At 38.7% G+C, this 23,639-nt stretch overlaps 1 long non-coding RNA gene and 1 other non-coding gene across 6 annotated transcripts; both read right to left on the bottom strand.

Annotated features, from left to right (window-relative positions):
- Positions 1–8,889: 8,889 nt before the first annotated feature.
- LOC112793293 (small nucleolar RNA R71) lies at positions 8,890–8,993 on the bottom strand. Its single transcript, XR_003197992.1, has one exon. It is a non-coding gene; the product is annotated as a small nucleolar RNA R71 (small nucleolar RNA).
- A 7,950-nt stretch (positions 8,994–16,943) lies between these two features.
- LOC112790596 (uncharacterized) lies at positions 16,944–19,684 on the bottom strand. Of its 5 annotated transcripts, none has more exons than XR_011879919.1 (6): positions 19,149–19,684; positions 18,982–19,029; positions 18,722–18,790; positions 18,390–18,537; positions 18,248–18,298; positions 16,944–17,160 (listed from the first exon to the last, which is right to left on the bottom strand). It is a non-coding gene; the product is annotated as an uncharacterized lncRNA (long non-coding RNA). The 5 variants fall into 5 exon arrangements; XR_011879921.1 differs by having other exon boundaries at positions 16,944–17,163; positions 18,722–18,832; positions 19,149–19,669; XR_011879917.1 differs by having other exon boundaries at positions 18,722–18,832; positions 19,149–19,669.
- Positions 19,685–23,639: the final 3,955 nt, after the last annotated feature.

Below are 23,639 nucleotides of genomic sequence, written 5' to 3'. Positions count from 1 at the left end.
TAGATCTAGATAAGAACAAGGGTTTCTCTCTCTAGAAGAACAAAGAACCCAAAAAACTAGAAAAATGTGTCTTAGTGTAAAAATGATTGATCTCCCCTTCTCTCTAGCATCCTTGGGTCTTTTTCCATGTAGAAACAACTTGAAATTGGGCCTCATGAGCCTCAGAAATTGTCAGGCATGATTTCCTTTAATGAGGTCACGTGCAGCTTCCTGCTCGTGCACGCCATGCGTGCGTGCACGCCGATTGCTTTTGCGATCCACGTGTGCGCGCCAAATGTGCGTGAGCGTCAGTTGGAATTCTCTGGCCTGCGCGGATGCGTCCATCCTTGCGCGCCGCTTCTAGCTATCCTCATCCACGCGTACGCGTGATGTGCGCGTGCACGTCGATGCTGCAGTTCCCAAAATCCAAATCTTCATGTTCCTTCCTCTTGTGCATGCTTTCCTTCTCTCTTCTAGGCCATTCTTACCCTATTAATTCTGAAATCATTCACAAATACGTCACGGCATCAAATGGCAATAAAGAGGATTAGAATATAGCAATTCTAAGGCAAAATAAGCATGTTTTCTATTATGGAGCAATATTAGGAAATGAACACAAAACCATGCATTTCTTGTGAATAAGTGCGAGAAATATAGACAAAAGCCCCTAAATTAAGCACAAGATAAACCACAAAATCGGGGTTTATCAAATTACAACCAAACACATAGCCAAAGGAAGACAATAGTGGAAAAGGGAAGACAATAACAAAAGCTAATAAGAAACAAAGAAAACAAGTCCTAAAACTAACAAGCAAGCAAACAAACCAAAATTCAAGCTATTCACAATATATCTGGTGCACGAAATATTGATCACACTTTTTACAACTCCGCACAACTAACCAGCAAGTGCACTGGGTCGTCCAAGTAATACTTTACGTGAGTAAGGTTCGATCTCACGGAGATTGATGGCTTGAAGCAAGCTATGGTCATCTTGTAAATCTCAGTCAGGCATATTCAAATGGTTATGAGGATTTGAAATTAAAAGATAAATAAAATGGAAAATAACATAGAGATACTTATGTAATTCATTGGTGAAAATTTCAGATAAGCGTTTGGAGATGCTTTGTTGCTTCTGAACCTCTGCTTTCATATTATCTTCATCCAATCATGCGTCTTCCCTTCCATGGCAATCTGTATGATCCTCTCAGTGAAAATGGTCTGACTACCATTTCTGTACGGCTAATCAACTGTCGGATTTCTCATCTCGGTTAAAAAACACTAAGCACAGCTACCGCAGGGCTAATCATCTGTCGGTTCTCACTTGTGTTGGAATAGGATCCCTTGATCCTTTTGCACACTGTCACTGCGCCCAACAGTCGTGAGTTTGAAGCTCGTCATAGTCATCCCTTCCGAGATCCTACTCGGAATACCACAGACAAAGTTTAGACTTTCCGGATCTCAGGAATGCTGTCTATTGGTTCTACCCTATACCATAAAGGTTCTAATCATGAATTCGGATGCTATGTTGTCAGGAGAGGTGATGCGAATCCGTGATAAGAGACCCAAGAGAATATACTCCGACTGTCATCCAATGACTACGTTGAACATCATGTAGACCGCTTTGTGGTTGTCAGGCACGCAGATCTTGGTTAAGTGAGTAACGAAGATTGTGGGTGATTGTCATGGGTCACCCCCTTCATTCTGACTTAACTGAATTAAGTACGAGAGTATATATTGGAGAATAAGTAGGCATGAATTGAAAGAAAAATAATAGTACTTGCATTAATTCATGAGGAACAGCAGAGCTCCTCACCTTAATCTATGAGGTGTAGAAACTCTACCGTAGAAAATACATAAGAGAAGAAGGTCTAGGCTTTGCCGAATGGCCAGCCTCCCAAAAGTGATCCAAAGATTAAAAGATATTTCCAAAGATCATAAATACAATAGTCAAAAGTGCTATTTATACTAAACTAGTTACTAAGGTTTACAGAAAATGAGTAGATAGTGTAGAAATTTGCTTCTGGGGCCCACTTGGTGTGTGTTTGGGCTGAGCTTTGAAGCTTTCACGTGCATAGGCCATCCTTGGAGTTAAACGCCAGCTTGGATGCCAGTTTGGGCGTTTAACTCTAGTTCTGGTGCCAGTTCTAGTGTTTTACGCCAGAAAAGGGTCCCTGGTGGGCGTTTGGACGCCAGTTTGGGCCATTAAATCCTGGGAAAAGTATAAACTATTATACATTGCTAGAAAGTCCAAGATGTCTACTTTCCAACGCAATTGAAATCGCGCCAATTGGGTTTCTGTAGCTCTAGAAAATCCTCTTCGAGTGCAGGGAGGTCAGAATCCAACAACATCTGCAGTTCTTTCTCAGCCTCTGAATAATATTTTTGCTTAGGTCCCTCAATTTCAGCCAGAAAATACCTGAAATCACAGAAAACCACACAAACTCATAGTAAAGTCCAGAAATGTGATTTTTGCATAAAAAAGTAATAAAAATATACTAAAACATATAAATTATCCGCTAATCACAACACCAAACTTAAATTGTTGCTTATCCCCAAGCAACTAAAAACAAAATAGGATAAAAAGAAGAGAATATACAATAAATTCCAAAACATCAATGAAGCTTAGTTCCAATTAGATGAGCGGGACTAGTAGCTTTTTGCTTCTGAACAGTTTTGGCATCTCACTTTATCCTTTGAAGTTCAGAATGATTGGCATCCATAGAAACTCAGAATTTAGATAGTGTTATTGATTCTCCTAGTTTAGTATGTTGATTCTTGAACACAGCTACTTAGGAGTCTTGGCCGTGACCCTAAGCATCTTGTTTTCCAGTATTACCACCGGATACATAAATGCTACAGACACATAACTGGGTGAACCTTTTCAGATTGTGACTCAGCTTTGCTAGAGTCCTCAGTTAGAGGTGTCCAGAGTTCTTAAGCACACTCTTTTGCTTTGGATCACGACTTTAACCACTCAGTCTCAAGCTTTTCACTTGGACCTTCATGACACAAGCACATGGTTAGGGACAGCTTGATTTAGCCACTTAGGCCAGGATTTTATTCCTTTGGGCCCTCCTATCCATTGATGTTCAAAGCCTTGGATCCTCTTTACCCTTGCCTTTTAGTTTAAAGGGTTACTGGCTTTTTCTGCTTGCTTTTTCTTTTCTTTTCTTTTCTTTTTTCTTTATTTTTTTCCATTTTCTTCTCTCTATTTTTTTCGCAAGATTTGTGTTCTTCACTGCTTTTTCTTGCTTCAAGAATCAATTTTATGATTTTTTAGGTTATCAATAACATTTCTTTTTTTCATTATTCTTTCAAGAGCCAACAATTTTAACATTCATAAACTTCACTATCAAAAATATGCACTGTTCAAGCATTCATTCAGAAAACAAAAAGTATTGCCACCACATCAAAACAATTAAACTAATTTCAAGATAGAATTCGAAATTCATGTACTTCTTGTTCTTTTGCAAATAGAAACATTTTTATTTTAAGAAAGGTGAAAGGCTCATGGAACACTCATATCTTTAAGACATAGACACTAGACACTAATGATCATGTAATAAAGACACAAACATAGACAAAACATAAAGCATGAAAACCGAAAAACAGAAAAATAAGAACAAGGAAATTAAAGAATGGGTCCACGTTAGTGACGGCAACTAGTTCTTCCTCTTGAAGATCCTATGGAGTGCTTGAGCTCCTCAATATCTCTTCCTTGCCTTTGTTGTTCCTCCCTCTTGGCTCTTTGGTCTTCTATAATTTCATGGAGGATAATGCAGTGCTCTTGGTGCTCCATCCTTAGGTGCTCCATATTGGAACTCAAATCTCCTAAAGAGGTGTTGAGTTGCTCCCAATAGTTGTGTGGAGGAAAATGCATCCCTTGAGGCATTTCAGGGATTTCTTGATAAGGGATGTGCTCATGTTCTTGTTGAGGTCCATGAGTGGGCTCTCTTGTTTGCTCCATCCTCTTTTTAGTGACGGGATTGTCCTCCTCAATGAGGATGTCTTCCTCTATGACAATTTTGGCTGAATTACATAGATGGCAGATGAGATGAGGAAAGGCTAACCATGCCAAGGTGGAAGGCTTGTCAGCCACCTTGTATAGTTCTAGAGGTATGATCTCATGAACTTTTACTTTCTCTCCAATCATGTTACTCTGGATCATGATAGTCTGATCCACAATTACTTCGGACCGGTTGCTAGTGGGAATGATAGAGCGTTTGATGAACTCTAACCATCGTCTAGCCATGGGTTTTAGGTCAAGCCTTCCATGAGGACTTGGTCCAACCTTTGGTCAAAGTTGACCCTTCTTGTGAAAGGATGAAGATCTCCTTGCATCATTGGCAAATTGAATGCCAACTTCATGGTTTCTGGACTGAAATCCAAGTATTTTACCCGAACCACTGTGAGCCAATTCTTTGGTTTTGGGTTCACACTTTGATCATGGTTCTTAGTGATCCATGCATTAGCATAGAACTCTTGAACCATTAAGATTTTGACTTGTTGGATGGCGTTGGTGAGAGCTTCCCAACCTCTTCTTCAAATCTCTAGTCGGATCTCCGGATATTCGCTCTTTTTGAGCTTGAAGGGGACCTCGGGGATCACTTTTTTCTTGGCCACAACTTCATAGAAATGGTCTTGATGGACCTTTGAGATGAATCTCTCCATCTCCCATGACTCAGAGGTGGAAGCAATTGCCTTTCCTTTCCTCTTTCTAGAGGTTTCTCCGGTCTTAGGTGCCATTAATGGTTATGGAAAAACAAAAAGCAACGCTTTTTTCCACACCAAACTTAAAAGGTTTGCTCGTCCTCGAGTAAAAGAAGAAAGAAAAGAGGAGAAGAAGAAGAAATGGAGGAGATGGAGGTGAGGAGTGGTTTAGCCAAGGGGGGTTGGGAGTGTTTGTGGTGCATGAAAATGAAGGAGTAAGGAGGGGTATTTATAGGGTAAGGGGGAGAGGGAATCCGTGTGATAGGGGTTGGGTTTGGGAGGAAAATGGTATGAATTTGAGTGGGTGGGGGTAGGTGAGTTGTATGACGGGAAATAGTGGATGGATGTGAGTAGTGAAGAGATTATGGGGAAGAGTATTATAGAAAGGTGTGAAGAGAAATGAGAGTGATTTCAGGTAGGTAGGGATCTTGTGGGGCCCACAGATCCTGAGGTGTCAAGGATTTCTCATCCCTGCACCTTTTTGGTGTTTAAACACCCTCTGTGTGGCATTTCTGGCATTAAACGCCAGGCTGATACCCCTTTCTGGCGTTAAACACCAGTCTGGCTCACAGTTCTGATGTTTAACGCCCAGAATGCTACCAAACTAGGTGTTAAACGCCCATTCTGCTACCCTTACTGGCGTTTAACACCAGCCAGACACCAGACATCCTTTTCTGGTGTTAAACACCAGTCTGGCTGCCATTTCTGGTGTTTAACGCCCAGAATACTGCCAGACTGGGCGTTAAATGCCCATTTTGCTATCCTCACTGGCATTTAAACGCCAGTAAGCTCGTCCACGGGGTGTGCTATTTTTTTTATGCTGTTTTTGTTTCCTGCTTTAATGTTGCAGCTATTTTTGTTTCTTCACATGATCATCAACCTAAAGAAGACATATAATAACAATGGAAAATAAAATGAAAAATTAATTAATATAGATAAATAAAATTGGTTGCCTCCCAATAAGCGCTTCTTTAATGTCAATAGCTTGACAGGAAGCTCTTACAAAGCTTCACAGATGCTTATAGCATGGTTGTGGCCTCTCAACACCAAACTTAGAAGTTGAGTGTGGGGTCTCTGATGCCAGGGCATCTTGGCCAGTTTCACTGACCTTTTCTTTACTGTTTTAGGGTAGTTTCATGCAATTTATTAGTAAATAAGCAAGTTTTGGGTAGATATACATTTACACCTTGATTCAAACAAATATTATGAACTTTACATGATTTCATGAGAATAATGCAGGAATTAAATGATAAAATGGATAATGCATGATCTCATGACTTGGAACAGAGCTTTGATGCACTTTATTTGCTTAATTTCAGGATAAAGGAAGCAAGGAAGAGCCACGTTAGCAGCCACGTTAATCTAATTAACGTGACCACTAACGTGGAATGGGAATAAGCTTGCAGCATTAATGGAAAAGGTGATCGCCAATAATGCCTTCGAAGCCATCATAGCCCACGTTAGTTGCCACATTAATTATATTAACGTGGTAGCTAACGTGGAGGAAAAGGGAGCTCCAACGTTAGTGGTAAAAGTGAATACCACTAACGTTCCAAAAGGGCATACTTACCCATGTTAAGAGTCACGTTAATCCAATTAACATGAACTCTAACGTGGGAGGAGAAAGTAATCACCAATGTTAGTGACACTCACCTTTGTCACTAACGTTGGACTAAGCTAATATTTCCTACGTTAGTGGTCACGTTAAGACCACTAACGTGAAGGGTAACATGGAGCAAGGAATGATAGGCCAACGTTAGTGACACTCACCTTTGTCACTAAAGTTGGAAATGGCAATCACCACCACGTTAGTGGTCACGTTAATGCAATTAACGTGAGGCACTAACATGGGAAGAAGGGGGCATTTGAAGCGTTAGTGACAAAGGTAAGTGTCACTAACGCTCTCGAAGCTTGGGCATGCCCACATTAAGGGCCACGTTAGTTACACTAACGTGGATCACTAACGTGGGGAAAAGAAGCAAAGAGCAACGTTATTGGTAAAGGTGAATGCCAATAACGTTTGCGAAAGATTGAGAAGCAACGTTATTGGTAAAGGTGAATGCCAATAACGTCTACGAAGGACTAAGAGGCGATGTTAGTGGTCATGTTAGTGCCACTAACGTTGAACTTAACGTGGATCAATTTGGTTTGGAGCGTTAGTGAAAAAGGTGATCGTCACTAACGTTCTCGAACCCACATTTTCACTTAATGTTAACACCACTAACGTCCTAACTAACGTCCACCCATGCCTGACTCACACTTTTTCTGCAAGCAAAGCTGAGCCCACTGAAGATTGTAACTGCTTCAACTCAAGATCAAAGGCCCATATCCAAGACTTGAAGAGCTGACTAGAAGATCAAGAAGAGTAGTATATATAGGAGTAGTTTTGAACTAAAAGGGAGCTTAGCATTTTGGAGAACTACACTCTGTATATTTACTTTTCCTGCAATTTCTAGTTTACTTTAGAATATACTCTTCTCTATCATCTTCCATTTCCAGAGCTATGAACAACTAAACCCCTTTTCATTGGGTTAGGGAGCTCTGTTGTAATTTGATGGATCAATTATAGTTTTCATTCTTCTTCTTCTTTCTTTTCTCTTGATTTACTAGAAAGCTTTCGATCTTAAATCAATTGGTTAGTTGTCTTGGAAAAGAAACTCTCCATAATTGGATCTCCTCAAAGCCTTGGAAAAGGGATGAGGAGATCATGCTAGAAATGCTTTCTCATGTTGGACCAGATTGGGGTTTGGATGGATATAGTGACATATAATCCTCCCAACACTTTGATTTGGAAATACATGTGGTATAATCAGTGACCATACTTCATCTCTTCCCATGAGCAATAAAATCAAGGAATTGGGCAATTGTTCAAGCTTAGAGAGATTAGGTTGCCAAGAAATTGGGATCCAATCATCTAAGATTGCCAATGAGATCAATGAATGCATTGATTGAGGAAGAGATGAGAATGAACTTGATCCGGAGAATGTAACATCTCCTAAGTCCAATGAATCCCCCATTTCTGATCTTACCCATTCTCTTTACATTCTGCCATTTACTTTTATGTTCATCTCCCCAAATCCCCATTTAAGATTCTGCAATTTACTTTCTGCAATTTACTTACCCGCCATTTAATTTTCTGCAATTATCAACTCAACTTCTGCTTAGCTCAACTAGAACATTCCTCCAATTAAAGTTGCTTGACCAATCAATCCCTGTGGGATTCGACCTCACTTTATTGTGAGTTTTTACTTGACGACAATTCGGTATACTTGCCGAGGGAGATTTATTGAGATACAAGTTTTCGTGCATCAAGTTTATGGCGCCGTTGTCGGGGATTGATTTTGTATCAACAATGATTAAGTTGGAAGATCACTAGATTGAGCATTTTTCTTTTGCTTGTTTATTTTATCTAGTCATTTACCTTCAGTTTCAGTTATTTTCTCCCTTCTCCCCTGTCCCCTCTTTGTTTTTGTTTTCTTTTTTTCTATTGTTATTTACAATTTTATTCACTAATCCACTAACTGTTTGATAAATTGCACCACTCACACTAACAGCTACTCTAACAATAATAATTTCTTCATTTTCTTTCTAGCTGTGTGCTTTGTTATTTGAATGACAGGGAGAAGAAGCGGAGCTTCAACTTCCTTTGATTCTGAACCTGAGAGGACCTTCCTTAGAAAAAGGAGGGAAGCACGAGGGAAAAGAGTTTTTGGTGCTGAGGAAGAGGAGGAGTACTTTGAAACAAACATGGAGGAGAACCTGGAAAACAACCATGAAGGAGAAGCTCACAACCATGCCAAAGAAGGCCCTGAGAATCATGCTGGGCCAGAAAGAAGGGTTCTAGGCTCATACATCAATCCAAACCCAAGAAATTGTGGAAGTAGCATCCAAAAGCCAACCATACATGCCAATAATTTTGAATTAAAACCACAGCTCATCACCCTTGTTCAGAACAACTGTTCATTCAGAGGAAGCGCCCAAGAAGACCCCAATCAACATCTAACCACCTTCCTAAGAATATGTGACATTGTGAAGTCTAATGTTGTTCATCCTGATGCCTATAGACTGCTTTTGTTCCCCTTTTCACTCAGGAACAAAGCATCTAAATGGTTGGAATCTTTCCCGAAGAAGAGTTTAACAAATTGGGAAGATGTGGTGAACAAATTCTTGGCGAGATTCTATCCTCCTCAAAAAATTAACAGGTTGAGAGCTGAGGTACAAACATTCAGGCAACAAGATGGTGAAACTCTCTATGAGGCATGGGAGAGGTTTAAGGACTTAACAAGAAGGTGCCCACCAGACATGTTCAACAAATGGGTTCAACTGCACATTTTCTATGAAGGTCTTTCTTACGAATCAAAGAAGGCCATAGACCATTCATCAGGGGGGTCTCTAAACAAAAAGAAAACCATTGAAGAAGCCATAGATGTCATTGAGACTGTAGCTGAGAATGACTACTTCTATGCTTCTGAAAGGAGCAACACTCGAGGAGTGATGGAGCTGAACCATATGGATGCACTGCTGGCTCAAAATAAGATAATCACCAAGCATTTAGCTGATCTTACCAAGAAGATGGAAGAGAACCAAGTTACAGTAGTCATCACTTCATCACCAGCTCAAGAAGGAGTGAATACAGGAGAAAAAGGTGACTGGGAACAAGCCAACTATATTGGGAATTCACCTAGGCAGACCCATGATCCATACTCCAAAACTTATAATTCTGGTTGGAGGAACCACCCTAATTTTGGGTGGGAAAATCAACAAGACCAAGGCCAAGACCAGAGACGCCACAACCACAATCTCAACAACAATGTAACTCACTAACATCCCTCACAGAGATCATATCAACACCCACCTAACCACCCTTCTCAACATCCATATCAAAACCAACATGACCACTCTCAACCTCCTAACCTCAACCCACCATCACCAACCGAAGATAGACTCTCCAGAATTGAGACTCTGCTTGAAGGTATATGTAAGGAAGTCCAAGACAACAGAGTGTTCAAGGATGAAGTGCGAGCCAATATCAAAAACCAGGGAGACACCATCAAGAGGCTGGAGTCCCAAGTGGGATATCTATCTCAACAGTTTTCCAAGCCTACTAATAGTTTTCCAAGTGACACAGAGAAGAACCCAAGAGGAGAAACAAAGAAAGTAAGATGGGAAGAATGCAAGATGATCACTATAAGTAATGAGAGGAGTGTGGAAGAAGTAAACACACAAACAGAACACTCTCAAGACAATCCAAAGGAAAAGCATGAAGAGAGAAATCAAGCACCCAATTCCACACACAGGAAGGAGCTAAAAAAAAAGGAGACTCTAAACCCATATGCACCTTTTCCCCAAAGGCTCAAGGCTGGTGTAGCAAGGAGAGTGTATTCAAGGTTCCTCGACATGTTTGCATCTCTTCATGTAAACATACCGTTCATCAAGGCTTTCCAGCAGATGCCCTCATACATCAAGTACATAAAGGAGCTACTGACCAGAAAGAGTTCACTGAAAGGTGGGCAAACAATACTGATGAATAAGGAGTGCAGTGCTCTCATTCAAATAGAGCCACCTACAAAAAGGAAGGACCCAGGGAGTTTTCACATCCCCTGTGCTATAGGAGAAACAATGATTGATAAGGGACTCTGTCACCTGGGAGCAAGCATCAACTTAATGCCTCTATCCCTCACGAAAAAACTTCAAATCAATAAGCAAACACACACGAACGTAATCATCAAATTGGCTGACAAAACTCAAAAACAGGCAATAGGAGTGGTTGAAAATGTGTTAGTGAATATTGGGAACTACTTCCTTCCCACAGACTTTGTTATCTTGGAGATGGAAGAGAATCACATCCATCACATCATCCTGGGGAGACCATTCTTAGCCACAGCCAGGGCACTTATAGATGTGGAGCAAGGAGAGCTAATAATGAGGATACATGATGAACAACACACCTTCAATGTATTTAAACCCTCACAAGAAGTAGATCAAGAAACCAAAGAATCAAGGGAAGAGCACAATAAGGCATTGATGGAAGAAACAAGCACGGAAGCACAAACAATACACCTGAGAATTCCTCTGGTTGACAAGCAATGTGGTCAGAAGGAACAACAGCCATGTGTAACCCAAGAGGAGCTAGACCCACCAGAGTCATATGAGACCAGCAACAAAATCTTTCTGAAAAAAAAAACCACAAGGAGCAAGGCAATATCAAGGGAAACAAGGAAAAAGGCCCCAAGGGGATGGAAGAACAAGAAGATCCCTACAGAGAATTTCTCTCCAGGAGATGAAGTGATCTCTGCTTATTTTTCATCTATTCCACCTCATCTCCTCACCATCCCATCTCAGCTGCCTCAAGTGTACACCATTAGCAAAATTCTTTCCTTGGAACATGTAGAGCTTCTTAATAAAGCCAATGGAGACAGATTCACTGCAAGAGGGGAAGATTTGAAGCATTACCAACCACCCTGACAAAGGACAACTGTCGAGCTAGCGACGCTAAAAAAGTGCTTTGTTGGGAGGCAACCAGCCTGAAGTAGTTTTCTTTTCATTATTGTCTCAATAAAAGATTCAAGTAGAGTTCTCTATATTGTGAGGAGCTAAGTTTGGTGTTGCACACCAAAATATTCCAAGGGTAAATGTGGAACTCTAAGTTTGGTGTTCCACCAAAGACTCCATCTGAAGAGTGCATTGTAACCCTTCAATGATAAAGCATTTGCTCTAACAAACAGAGAAACTACTTGGCAGATGTTTAATCTCTAATGCATAGTTTGCTTTTCTAGTTCATAATTGTTTTCTTAATAAAAGCACATGAGGTTTCTGCATGTATTCAATTTGTTGCATTAGGCAAGGAACTAAGTTTGGTGTTCACACACCAAATTAATTTCAGAAATTCACAAGCATACATGCATGCCAACTATTTTTCAAGTTCTTGGGGAACAAGCAACTTCTAATAGTTTTACAGGAATTCAATCAATCTCATGGAATAATCATACATCATCATCCAAGGAGACAAACAAGGATGCAAAAGCTAAGATGATGATGACAAGGAAGAAATAGGAAGACATCAGGAGGTTGTACTATATTTAACTGTCTCTGAGTTGTAGTACTTTAATTGAAAGTATGATTGAATATTGTTCTCAGGAGACATTCATATTCTGCTTGTTCCTCTTTATTCACATATAAGTGTGCTGGTCTAAGTCCCTGGCTTTCATTTTCATCTTGTTTACATATATGCTTGTCCTTTAAGTCAAATAAAAGAAAATGCTATGAAAAACAAGAGTGGCATTTATCTTGTGAAGTAAGTTCTCAATGTTTGTGGTATGGTAATTGATTAGCTAAGTTGGTTTACCAACAAGGTATATAGGCAACTATATGCTCTAAATCACATGATTGAAACACATCATTTGAGACTAGGCAACCAACAAGATCCTAATAAGAAAAAGAGAAAGAACAATAAGAGTTTGAAAAGGAAAGAAAGATAATAAGAAATAAGGCTAGACACCAAGGGTTTGAGTCTTGAGGCATGTGTTTGTGGTGCCCCCGTGCAAGGGATATGCTTGGATGAATAAGCTCTCAAGTGTGCCTTATCACTTGGTAACTTAGGTTAACTAACCCGGGATTATCAGCTGAAAGTCTACTATCAAGAGCAACCTTTGCTACAGAGAACTTAGTAACCCAAAGAGGTGCTGGACACCAAGGTCTCAAGAAAGAAAGTAACAAACCATATGCCTGTGGTATGCATGTATGGGGGAAAGAGACTTGAGGGAGTAAGTCCTTAGGGGTGTCTTAACACCTAGCACCTTGAAGCAACTGGTTCGGGAGTATTGGCTGAAAGCTTATCTTAAAGAGTCACCCTCTCACAGAGCACTTAGCCCAAGAATGCAATAAACCCTGGAAAAGAAGGGAGGATCAATAAATAAGAAGTCTCATAGGGTGCAATCAAGTGAGTGTTCAAGGGCATGATAAGGACCTAAAAACCAGTAAAGGAATGAACCTAAGTTGCTATGCATGAAACCCCATAGACCAAGAACTTGACTTCTATAATAATGAGTTGTTTATCTTGTTCTTTCATTCATCTTTCCTATGTTCTTTCATTCATCTTTGCTATGTTTCAGTACTTGCTTAGGGACAAGCAAGCTTTAAGTTTGGTGTTGTGATGCCAGGGCATCTTGGCCAGTTTCACTTACCTTTTCTTTACTGTTTTAGGGTAGTTTCATGCAATTTCTTAGTAAATACGCATGTTTTGGGTAGATATACACTTACACCTTGATTCAAGCAAATATTGTGAACTTTACATGATTTCATGAGAATTATGCAAGAATTGAATGATAAAATGGATAATGCATGATCTCATGACTTGGAACAGAGCTTTGATGCACTTTATTTGCTTGATTTCAGGACAAAGGAAGCAAAGAAGAGCCACGTTAGTAGTCACGTTAATCTAATTAACGTGACCACTAACGTGGAATGGGAAGAAGCTTGCAGCGTTAATGGAAAAGGTGATCACCAATAACGCCTTCGAAGCCATCATAGCCCACGTTAGTTGCCATGTTAATTACATTAACGTGGTAGCTAACGTGGAGGAAAAGGGGGCTCCAATGTTAGTGGTAAAAGTGAATACCACTAATGTTCTAAAAGGGTACACTTAGCCACGTTAAGAGTCACATTAATCCAATTAACGTGAACTCTAACGTGGGAGGAGAAAGCAATCACAAACGTTAGTGACACTCACCTTTGTCACTAACGTTGGACTAAGCCAATATTACCTACGTTAGTGGTCACGTTAAGACCACTAACGTGAAGGGTAACATAGAGCAAGGAATGATAGGCCAACATTAGTGACACTCACCTTTGTCACTAACGTTGGAGATGGCAATCACCACCACGTTAGTGGTCACGTTAATGCAATTAACGTGAGGCACTAACATAGGAAGAAGGGGGCGTTTGAAGCATTAGTGACAAAGGTAAGTGTCACTAACACTCTCAAAGCTCGGGCATGCCCACATTAACGGCCACGTTAGTTACACTAACGTGGATCACTAACGTGGGGAAAAGAAGCAAAGAGTAACGTTATTGGTAAAGGTAAATGCCAATAACGTTTGCGAAAGATTGAGAAGCAACGTTATTGGTAAAGTGAATGCCAATAACGTCTGCGAAGGACTAAGAGGCAATGTTAGTGGTCATGTTAGTGCCACTAACGTTGAAGTTAACGTGGATCAATTTGGTTTGGAGCGTTAGTGAAAAAGGTGATCGCCACTAACGTTCTCGAACCCACATTTTCACTTAACGTTAACACCACTAACGTCCTAACTAATGTCCACCCATGCCTGACTTACACTTTTTCTGCAAGCAAAGTTGAGCCCACTGAAGATTGTAACTGCTTCAACTCAAGATCAAAGGCCCATATCCAAGACTTAAAGAGCTGACTAGAAGATCAAGAAGAGTAGTATATATATGAGTAGTTTTGAACTAGAAGGGAGCTTGGCATTTTGGAGAATGATGCAGCGGAAATTGGTGAATTAAAAATTACTAAAATGTATACGTTGCAAGTATAGTTCTTAACTCACCGGAAATCCACTTATCAATTTAGAAATATGTCACAGAAATTCAAATTTTAAATACTGGGAGTATGAATCCCAGGTCGTCTCCCAACGAGTTGCAGAAAGGTATGCTATTTTATTAATCAGATATTTTCAAAAAGGTTTGAGTTGAATAACAGGAATTTAAATTGATGAATTTGAACAATGTAAATAAAAGCCTTGACTGGGAGTTGATTAGTTGGAATCCCTATTACAGTTGGAATACTCTCAAGATTAATTGATAATTAAAAGTTATTTTGTTTTGTTATCCTTTACTAGGCAAAGGAAAGTCAAACAAGTTGGAATGCTACGTCTGTTCACAAATTGCAACCCACTTAATTAAAAGGGATTGGTGTTAGTGACTAGAAGGCAATCCAACAGTAACCCAATTACAATCCTTCTTTCAAGCCTTCCAACTCAATTGGTTCCTTTCAATCAACTCCCCATCAAGTTAGGGAACTACTCGCTCATTGTGAATGCAAAATTCATAACATATGAGAAGAATTTAAATAAAAACATTGTAAATAGAAATTAAAAATAATCCAATTAAAATAAGAATAATCCTTATATTGAATAAATCCTAATAATATTCCAATGGTAAAATTAACAAAGCAAAGGACATGGAAGAGTAAAGCCAAGTAAAGAAAATGAACTAGAATGACGAAGTCTTGATGAGGTAATGACTCTTCTCAATATCCCAATGCAAAAGCAGTAGAAAAATAATATCCTAAGAGTACCAATTTTGTAGAGAGAAAACCTAGAGGAGGAGTAAAACTAGATCTAAAAACTCAAAACTGTGTAGAATGAATGTTGTCCTTCGTTTCTGCATGTTCTCTGGCTCTAGTCTGCTGTTCTGGGCCGAGAACTGGGTCAAAACAGGGCCCAAAATCGCCACCAGCGAAATCTACAGATTATGCAGATCGCGCATGTCACGCGATCGCGTCGTCCACGCGGACGTGTCATTCACGTTTTTTCGTGCCACGCGTTCGCGTCGTTCACGCCTCCCCGTCACTTGTTCTTTTCCTTTTCGCGCGATCGCGTGAGCTATGCGGCCGCGTCACTGCGATTTCTCCTCTTCCGCGCGACGCGTGAGCCATGCGGCCGCGTCACTTCTCGCTGGTTGTCTCCTCAATTTCTTGTGTTCCTTCCATTTTTGCTAGCTTCCCTTCCAATCTCCAACTCATCCATGCCCTATAAAGCCTGAAACACTCAACACACAGATCACGGCATCGAATGGGATAAGGGAGAACTAAAATGCGTAATAAAAAGTCTCTAGGAAGCAGTTTTCAACCATGTAATAATTCCAGGAAGGAAATATAAATGCATGCTAAATTAATGAATAATTAGGTAAGGATCATGATAAAACCACATAATTATACACAATATAAACCATAAAATAGTGGTTTATCAACGTCCCCACACTTAAACATTAGCATGTCCACATGCTTAATTGAAGGAGATAAGATAAATGAGTATGAACATGTAGAAATTCATGCAATGCAATACAACCTATATATATACAAATGCAACTATATGATTCTTGCCCACTTGATCAAAAGTAAACAAGCTCTTCAAAACAATTACAAATCAAATTCCATTAATTCTATCACTATACAGTAAAACAGATAAAATTGCAAGAAGATAACTCGTGAAAGCAGGGAACATGAAAATTTAAGTATAGAACCCTCACTGATGATGTATATACACTCTAATCCCTCTAGTGTATAGGGTAATCACTCTATCCTTCTCTAATTATGCTCTCTAACTTTTGTTTTTCTCCTAACTAATCAACAACAGTTAATATGCCAATGCAAACATCATGAGGTCTTTTTAAGGTTGTAATGGGGCCAACGTAAGGATAGGGATATATATATATATATATATATATATATATATATATATATGGTTAAGTGAGCTTATAAATTGAATCTTTAATTAACCCAGCTTTAACCCAACCTACACTACAAAAAAAGGCCTATGGTCACGGTCATAGCTAGTAAAAAGGGTGACCATAGATCTATGGTCACGGTTTTGGACCTATGGTCACGGTTTTTTACCGTGGTCTATTCTCAAGTGGCCATAGGTCTATGGTCACGGTTTTTTTATCTATGGTCACGGTTTCAATTTTCAACATCTGACACTTTAGGCCACGTTTTTTTACCGTGACCATAGGTTAATCTATGGTCACGGTAAAAAACCGTGACCATAGCCTTGTCTATGGTCACGGTTTTCACCGTGACCATAGCCTCTATGGTCACCCCTCCTTAAAACCGTGACCATAGCCCTATCTATGGTCACGGTTTTCACCGTGGCCATAGCCTCTATGGTCACCCCCACCTAAAACCGTGACCATAGCCCTATCTATGGTCACGGTTTTTCACCGTGGCCATAGACTCTATGGTCACCCTCCTTAAAATTGTGACCATAGCCTATCTATGGTCACGATTTTTCACCGTGGCCATAGCTTCTATGGTCACCCCTCCTTAAAATTGTGACCATAGCCTTATCTATGGTCACGGTTTTTCACCGTGACTATAGCCTTATCTATGGTCACGGTTTTTACCGTGGCTATAGCTTATCTATGGTAACCTATTTTATTTTATGAAATTTTTTTTAAAAGCATAATCACATCCCAAAATGATGATAATCACAAAATAAATCTAAAAATGAGAAATTCAATAAATGTAAATCATGAAAGTTTCATTAAAAACTAGATATCCATTACAATACTAATCAAAATAAGGTGTAATTTATCCATTACATGTAATACCTTATAACGTCTCTTATCAAAATGTAAAGAACACATCAAAATAATATAGTTAGATAACCAAAATCATTATAAGACCCATCCCATCTTATATTTGTATAGAACATATTTTCTTCACATCATGTCCTCCTGCTAGCAAAAGAAATAAAGAAGTTAGAATAGAACAAAAATGTTTTTGATGATGCATGCAGTACAGTTGAGTAATGAATATGGAGCACAAGTTAAATAAGTCAATCAACATGAAAATTTCAACCACTAAATAACAAGGAGCATTTGCTAAGGTTTTGAGCCATTTAGTAATGTTTATATATTTTTAATCTATCTTTGAGTGGAACTTCAACTCCCCTGTTGAAGTAGCTTAAAACTCTAAAAAATTCCAGCACAAAAAAACAACCACAACAAAAATAGAAGCTTAAAAAACAAGGTAATACCGAAATACTATTATTAGCTTCCAACCCATCAAACAAATCAAGTAATCAACACCAGCGAACAAGAATTAATCACCCCTAAATTAATTCAAACCAGCAGCATAACAAGAATTTTCTATACATGATTTTAAAAAATTTTCTATACAGCAGCATAACAAATAATCACCCCTAAATTAATTCAAACCAGCAGCATAACAAAATCACTAATCACAAATCACTTATCACAACTTCAAAATTCAAATCACTATCCATTAAAGTGAAAATGACTGAAAATATATTTTCAAGCTTACAAATAAAAGTATATCGGAGTCAAAATTATGCCAACAAAATTCAACTAGACACAAATTATTAAAGTTCTTTCATCTCCTTCTATAATGAGCTATTTTTCAAGCAACTTTGAAGGCAGTTAATTATTAACAGCATCGATAAAGTGTCAAAGGAAGCTAATAAGGAAATGCATTATTCATGCACCACTAATAGAGTATAAAATCTTATGCACATGGGGTTTGTTCTCCTCACATATAGATAAAGATCATTATCATATTCACAGAGGCATATGACTTCAGCAAAAGTCAAGCAGGACCATAATTAATTAATAATTAATTAATTAAAATAAAATAAAATAAAATGAAACTATTAATTTAACAAGGTATGTACCTTAATAGGGTAATGGCAAAGTAGTGGTGTAACAACAAAAAATCAATCATGATTCATGCAGTTATACATCAGCAAAGTAAAAATGTCCCTGGCAATTTGATGTAACAACAAAGATATTATTCAGAACATACCTTTTGCCCTGTATAAAACTGCATTGTTAGGACTTGCCTGCTAGTCAAATCCTGCATGCATTAATATCATACTATGTTGGTAAAAGTATTATAGTAAACACTAAGTATTCCACTGAAAGGAAAATAATGAAGACTATCATACCCAGAATACATGAGGAACCCTGATCAATTTGTTGTTTCTCAAGTTTTTGGCTGCTCTCTCAGAATTCCTTGCCTCATGAATAAAATTTGTGTGAAATTAATCCAGCCTTGTATTGTTCATTCAGTAACTAAGAAGGATAACTTACCAGCTGCTAGAAGTAAATGTAAAACATACAAACAAGCCTAAGGCAAGAAGATTAATTTTCTTATCATAAGTGTTTGTATATATACAACACTTTACTCTTTAAACTATTTGCATTTTAGAAGAGCCTCATCTAACACTTTATTGGCATTCATGATTTAAAATGTTTAGTTTGGAAATGAATCCCCTACCTCAATGTGTCGAAATCCACATAAATTAAGCCTGACCCGTTCATCCTAACTCGTAGCAGCAGCAACAGTCTTGAGCCGAACAAATAGCAGCGGCATTAGCCACACTGACAACTTCTCAAGGATAAAACGAGAAATAATACTTCAGAGGTAATGACTACGACTGGGGCAACATCACCTTCCTTCAACTTCTCAAACCAGAGAAAAGAAAATAATGGATGCTTCTTTCATTAGATAAAATAGCATTAGAGAGAGACACAAACCTCGTGGAACACGACAGAAATCAGGAAAGCAATTAATACAGCAGCATCCTGTATGAAATTGTGAATATCAAACATAGAATAATAACTGAATGCAAGGGCACAACCAGTCTACAAGCTACACAGAACACAATTTGAAAAAAAGGATTCACAACGAAAAATTGACTTGCCTGAGCTATAGGATTGTTACAGAGCAATAAGAGTTCAGAAATGGTGGTTCTGGTAGCTAGGGCACAACCAACTCACCGTGAACGACGACGGCGACCAGGAATTCCGGCGGCAGAGGAACGGCTCCTCCTCTGTTGCGTCACTTTCTCACACGTGTCCCTTCCTTCCTCTCTGCGGCAGCATCAACAGCGACCTCTTATCCTTATTTGGTTCCTTCCAGCGATAGCGACAGCTTCCAACAACGGCAGCGGCGGCAAGGCGCGGCGACGGCGGCAAAGAAGACGAGCTCCTTCTCTTCCTCGCGTCGCGCGTTCTGTGCGTCTCTCTCTCTCACTCTCATTTTCCCCTGAAGGTCAGCGGTGACGGTGGCTGTGGTCACCACCGGCAGCGCCTCTCTCCCTTCCCCTCTCCTCTCCTTCCCGTTCTCTGATCCTCCCCCTCCTCCCTCTTCGAGCTCCCCCTCTTCTCTCGTTGCCCCCGCCCCTCTTCCCTTCTGTTTCCCCTTCTTTATGTGACTGTGTGTATGTTTACGTATGTTAGGGTTAGGGATTGTTAAATTAGAGTTTTATTTGAAAATTTAGTGTTAGATAAAATATATATTTAGAATTACTGTAAAAATTATTATTAGAATATAAAATTTTAATATCAAATAATTATTTTTAATTTTAAATTATAAAATAAATATATTAATTATATTTTGTGAAAGACAATTTAAACTCAAAAATATCAATTATTTAAATTAAATGATATAATTTTTTATTATTTTTTTATTATCAAATCTTTAATTTTAATTTATATAAAATAACTAATTATAATAAAAATTGTATATAAATATTAATTAACTTAAATTTAAAATATTTATAAAAATTAATTTAATTATTTTTAATAAATTAATTTTTAAAAACTCAAATTAATAAAATAAATCATAATTTATTCATAATAGAAATTAATTAAATTAAATTATATATAGTTCTTTTATTACTGAATTTTTAATTTCAAATTATGTGAAAAAACCAATTATAAAAATTACACAAAAATATTAGTTAACTCTAAATATTAATATAACTAATTTAATTACACTTAATTGGTTCTCACGTATTTCATTTTTTTTAAATAAATAGGAGATGGGGTCGTTTTTGGTTTTTTCTTAATTATTAAACCACAAAACTTAATAATCTATTATTTAATGGTTAAATTTTTAGTGTAAAAAATTAATTTTTTTATTATTAAGTTTTAAATTATTTTTAATTTAAAATTATTTATAGTATTCAACTTAATTTTTTATTTATAAAATTAGATTTCAAATTTTAATATTTAAAGTAAATCATATAAAATTATTATTAGTTTTTAATTATTAAAATTTTTAAAAAGAAAATATATTTAAAATAATAAAAAATACATAAAAATCTTAATTAATTAAAACTCAAATGATTAAAACTGTGACCATAGATCCCTTTAGGTCACCCTCAAAATTGTGATCATAGACCATTTTAGGTTACCCTTTTGAAAAACCGTGACCATAAACCTCTTTAGGTCACTCTCAAAACCGTGACCATAGACCCTTTTAGGTCACCCTTTCGAAAAATCGTGACCATGGACCCTTTTTGGTCACTATAAAAAACCGTGACCATAGACCCCTTTAGGCCACCCCCAAAAACCGTGACCATAGACCCCTTTAGGCCACCCCCAAAACCGTGACCATAGACCCCTTTAGGTCACCCCCAAAACCATGACGCTAGACCCTTTTAGGTCACCTTTTTTTGAAAAACCGTGACCATAGTCCCTTTTTGGTCACTGTAAAAAACTGTGACCATAGATCCCTTTAGGTCACCCCTAAAACCGTGACCATAGACCCTCTTAGGCCACCCTCCAAAACTGTGACCATAGACCCCTTTAGGCCACCCCCAAAACCGTGACCATAGACCCTTTTAGGCCACCCAAAAAACCGTGACCATAGACCCCATTAGGTCACCCCCCAAAACCGTGACCATAGACCCTTTTGGGTCACCCTTTTTTGAAAAACCGTGACCATAGCCCCTTTTTGGTCACTGTAAAAAACCGTGATCATAGACCCTTTTAGGTCACCTCCAAAACCGTGACCATAAACCCTTTTATGCCACCTCCCAAAACCATGACCATAGACCCCTTTAGGCCACCCCCGAAAATCGTGACCATAGACCCTTTTAGGTCACCCTTTTTTGAAAAACCGTGACCATAGACCCTTTTTGGTCACTGTAAAAATCCGTGACCATAGACCCCTTTAGGTCACCCCTCAAAACCGTGACCATAGACCCTTTTAAGCCACCCTTTTTTAAAAAACCGTGACCATAGGTACTCTATGGTCACCTTTTCCAAAAAAAACCGTGACCATAGCTTTTTTTTTTTATCACCCTAAAAAACCGTGACCATAGAGGGTCTATGGTCACGGTTTTTTACCGTGACAAAAAAAACTATGGCCATAGACCCAAAATATTGTAGTGCTATATATTTTATATAACTTTAGAATTCATACCTAGCTACCCAGAATTCCCTTTTACCTTCCATACTCATGTATCAAAAAAAAATTTTTTTTATATGTGTGCATTGATCTTTGAATTTTTTAATTTAACATTGGGGTAATTTTGTCCCCTTATTCATTAAACATAGCTTATCAATGCACATAGATTTGTAATTCTTATAGCTTCACATGAGTAGGTACCCAAATTCCCATTATATTATCATGATACATTCCCTTAATAATTTTTGTTCCCACATATTCCCATACTTAACTAGCATACACAATTCTATCTTAAGCTAACCAAAGATTCAATTTGGGATATACAATTGTTTTTCCGCTTAAGGCTAGTAATGTGGTAAAATATAGAACAAATGGAATTTTAAGGCTCAAAGTGGTTAACAAAGGTAATTAAAAAGGGTAGGCTTAATTTGGATAAGTGAGTTTAAACAAATAATGGCCTCAATCACATGCAAGCATATAAACATAATAACTATTGGACATATAGGATGGGACAAAATATAGATTACAATCATAGAGAAGTAAACACACAAGAATAAAAATAATCATGGTTAAATAATGTAGCCATGCATAAAGGCTCAAATTTTCACAGGTTGTGTGTTCTTTAGCTCAAAAATCATGTTCCAAATACAACTTCAAGCAGATTTATCCTAAAAATTAGGATCAGAATTAGTGAAATTTTGTTCTAAAGATATATTTTTTTTAGAGGAAACTTATTGTCTTTTCAATCAAGTAGAACATGCATGCAACTAACCTATTCTAAGAAAAAGAAAATCTAACTAAAATATCCTAATTTATTGGTGCTAGGGAAGAGAATTTACCTCCGGAAGTCAGGTGCGGACCGACCTCCCCACACTTAAGGCTTTACACCGTCCTCGATGCCATCTGTCAGGAATAATGGTGGGCTGGTGGCAGTGTCTCCACAGTCGGGGCTGTCATGGCTCCCTGTGCTGGTGAAGGACGTGGAGTCCGGGGTGGCTGAGTCTCTGCAATCTTCTCGAAGCAGCTCCCTGAGGTGTTTGAATCGGCGTTAGTTGCGGCGCTCATGGAGCTTTGCTTTCTTTTCATGTTGGTCCAACCGCTTCAGTATCTGATGTAGTAGTTGACTGGTAGATGGTGGAGGAGCTGAGCATCCTCTGTGGACTGGCTGGTAGTGGCAAGTTGTGTCCTGAGATATTTCCCGTGAGGAATATATTGATCATCCCGTGGGAGAATGGCTTTGGTGTCCCCAGCTCTGTAGGATACTCCGGCTGCTGAGATGAGATCAGAGACCAATACGGGAAAAGGTAGGTTGCCCGCGATCTGCACATGTTCCATAGCATTCCGGATATGTCGCGGTAAATTGAGAGGCTGGTCTGTGAGGATACACCATAGTAGAACGGCCATGTCTGCGGTGAAGGAGGACTCATGAGTACTCAGGAAGACGTAATGGGACATGATCTGTGCCCATACGTGAGCCTCTAAGGTAAGGGCAGAAGCTGAGATTCCCTTAGGATGGGAACGATGGTATCCGAAGATCCATTTGCTGCCAAGGTGAGCAATAACTCTGAGAACAGCATCCCAGTCAAAAGTGTATGCCTGGCGCTTGGTTGCGGCTCTCTAAAAAGCGTCCAATCCTTCTGGAGCAGGTGGGAGATCTAAGGCTTGCTGTATGGCTTCTTCTATAATGGGGACTTGCTTCTGGCGTAAATAGATGGACTGTAGAGTCGGCAGGTGGAAGTTGGAGTAGAACTCAACAACCCAAGAAAGATTAACCTGTCGTGGCTGTGTCAGTAAAAATCCCCAATGTCTATGTGCAATTTGTGGCTCAACAAATTCAGCGATATGAGGCGGAAGGATAAGAAGGTGTTCGTTATTGTAATTTCGAGCTGCCAGAATAGGGAACATCTACTCACAGTAGCGATTTGGGAATCGTGCAGTGTCCTTGGCTGGGAAGGCTCGTTCCTTTTCATCAACCTTGATAATCCTTTTAATTCTC

The sequence above is a fragment of the Arachis hypogaea genome, chromosome 3, assembly GCF_003086295.3.
Source record: "Arachis hypogaea cultivar Tifrunner chromosome 3, arahy.Tifrunner.gnm2.J5K5, whole genome shotgun sequence".
Taxonomy (NCBI): Eukaryota; Viridiplantae; Streptophyta; class Magnoliopsida; order Fabales; family Fabaceae; genus Arachis; species Arachis hypogaea.
This window is presented reverse-complemented; position numbering and strand designations above follow the sequence as displayed.